Source organism: Parasteatoda tepidariorum, chromosome 1 (assembly GCF_043381705.1).
Source record: "Parasteatoda tepidariorum isolate YZ-2023 chromosome 1, CAS_Ptep_4.0, whole genome shotgun sequence".
NCBI classification, from domain to species: Eukaryota; Metazoa; Arthropoda; class Arachnida; order Araneae; family Theridiidae; genus Parasteatoda; species Parasteatoda tepidariorum.
Window position 1 is genome coordinate 11,934,545 of NC_092204.1, and position 2,498 is coordinate 11,937,042.

A 2,498-nucleotide genomic window follows, 5' to 3' on the forward strand; every position below is an offset into this window, starting at 1 on the left:
TTTGAAACACAAATAACTACAAACAGTAGTTTCGTATACTAGCATGCGTGTGCACGCTTAACATTGGTATTTATTGTTTTGATGAAGTTTTACAGTTGTGAGAAGTCAGTTTGTGTTATACGCCTTTGTTAAACTAAATAACTAATCAAAAAGATAATATTATTTATATTTTATTAAATGAAATTTAAAAAATATAGCTTAGATATCCGCCAAGTCTGTGCATGCTCAGTGTGCATAAGAAAAGAATCAAAGATGACTCAGAATTCATTGAAAAAGTTATAAACAGATTTGGACAGAAAACAGGACGATTACAATTCTTGTTTGATTAAACAATTTTTTAACTGTTATGTATCAATAATTACTTAATTATTTGTTTTTGAATAAAAATATTTTTAATAAAAACTTTTTATAACAAATTTGTTTTTTTTTGTTGTTGTATCTCTTTAATTGTTTTTTTTTTTTTTTTAAAAAAGCCAGGGGGGTGCAAGTGCACCCCGCTGCCGGCGCCCTTGCCAGACGAATATTTTTTTTTTTTTCTACAGCAGGTACTGAACATTCGTTCTTCTCCCCGGAAGATGCCAGAAGTGTTGCTCACTCATCGTTTCCCAATGGGCACTTACGAGCCTAAGTCACGGAGGCGAGCAACATTACCCACGCCATACTGCTACAGATAAACGTTTATAAGGTGGGCCACATTACACAACAGAGAGAGTGAGAAACATCCATACCCTGAGCGGGATTCGAACCAGCAACCATTGGCTTCACATCCGGCGCACTGACCGCTCGGCTACCAGGCGAATATAATATGTAACTTATCTAATTTGTCACTAAAAATATTTTAAATATGTCTTCACCTGAAATCGATTAAAACTAGTAAAATTTGGTCACTATTTTTTTTATAGTGCATAAGACATGGTAAGCTATTCAATCACGATCTCGTAAGAAATTTTCATTTGTTTTTTAATCATTAAAAAATAATAAAAATCAATAAAAAAATAATAATAAAACGAAACAGGTATTTCATAATCATTACTTTTAACACATCATTGAAAAAAAGTGTACACGTTGGGTTAGCGTAGGCTTAATTAAAGTTGGAAATTTTGGATTACTGATTGTATATCAAAATCTTCTTTAACGGTTGCGATTCCCACAAAGCAACTATGAGTAGCTAAGGAGTTACACATAAATATACTGAGCCAGTTAAACTTTAAAGCGTTTTAAGTGTAATTACAGAAATAATTTCATATAACCAATTTAAAAATTAGCCAACATAAATGCTAAAAACAATTAAATTAAAATGTACAATTGAACGAATATTTTTAAAGAAAGAGAGTGCAGTTGCATTATAATTTTTTTTATAACCGTCGTTGAATAGCCGGCCCAATATTTTGGGTGTATGACTATTAATGTTTAACTTCGTAGCCTTGTAATTTTGAACCCAATACAGAAGACAAGGGAACTCCTGGATCAAGTATTGTGAGAAATTTGCCTTCGAGGAGGACTTTTTTGATGGAGCTAACCCGCATTTGCGTTACATGGAGAGGAAGACCACGAGAGCATTCCACAATTAGCCTGACGGCAAAGGGACTCTAACCCATTATCCGTCTACCACTGAGGATATTTCACGTCAGCACTGTAGTCGGTGCAAGCCGGATGCTGGATTCGCATTGACCAGTCATCACTGGGATTCGAACCCGGTTCACCTCATTGGAAGGCGAACGCTCTATCTATCCCTTGAGCCATCACGGTTCTTGCAGTTGTAGTAGTAATTTATTTACGTCACACTAGAGCTACGCAAAGGGCTATTGGAGACGATGTGGGAAACATCCCTGATAATGATGCCTTCACAATTTTGACCCTCTGCAGAGGGTATAGCTCCCCCGCTTTGGTAGCCCAACGACCTGCGTGCTAAGTTAGACACTTAAGGAAAAAGCAGTTTAACAATGACTGATCCCGCACAACCTAGGTCCTTTCGCAAGTTGATCAAAGTGGTCACCCGCTCACTGAACGCTGCCAGTGATACCTGACATCGGTGATCTACTGGGAACCGAGTATTACGATCTGTCCACTGTGCGACAAGAAAAAGAATGGATAAAAAGGTTAGTGTTTGCTGAAATAATGAGTTTGGATATTAAATTTCGGAGAGGAAAAATCAATTTCCAAACTCTGAAGAACATTAAAATCTGTTTCAGAACGGGCGGAAACGGAGAGAAATTTTATTAGAAAAGACGTTTGTTAGATACACGTCCAAGTTCGAATCAGCCATCAAACAGGTTTTAATAATTTGTCATACTTCAATAGCTTTTTCGTTTTTTCCTGTTCATTTCAGTGTTGCTTTGTTACTTCCAAAGTGTATACCCTTTTATCTTCAGTTTCGAAAGGACTGCAAAGATAAATATTTATAGTCGCCATTGTGAAACATCCTATACAGTGTGTCCAAAAAAACCATAGAGAGAACAGCATATTCCAATGAAGTCATTGGAATATATATATATATA

At 36.0% G+C, this 2,498-nt stretch overlaps 1 protein-coding gene across 2 annotated transcripts in view; it reads right to left on the bottom strand.

Moving 5' to 3' along the window:
* LOC107436231 (secernin-3) overlaps window positions 1-2,498 on the bottom strand; it is a 51,670-nt gene that overhangs the window by 5,816 nt on the left and 43,356 nt on the right. The window lies entirely within an intron of this gene.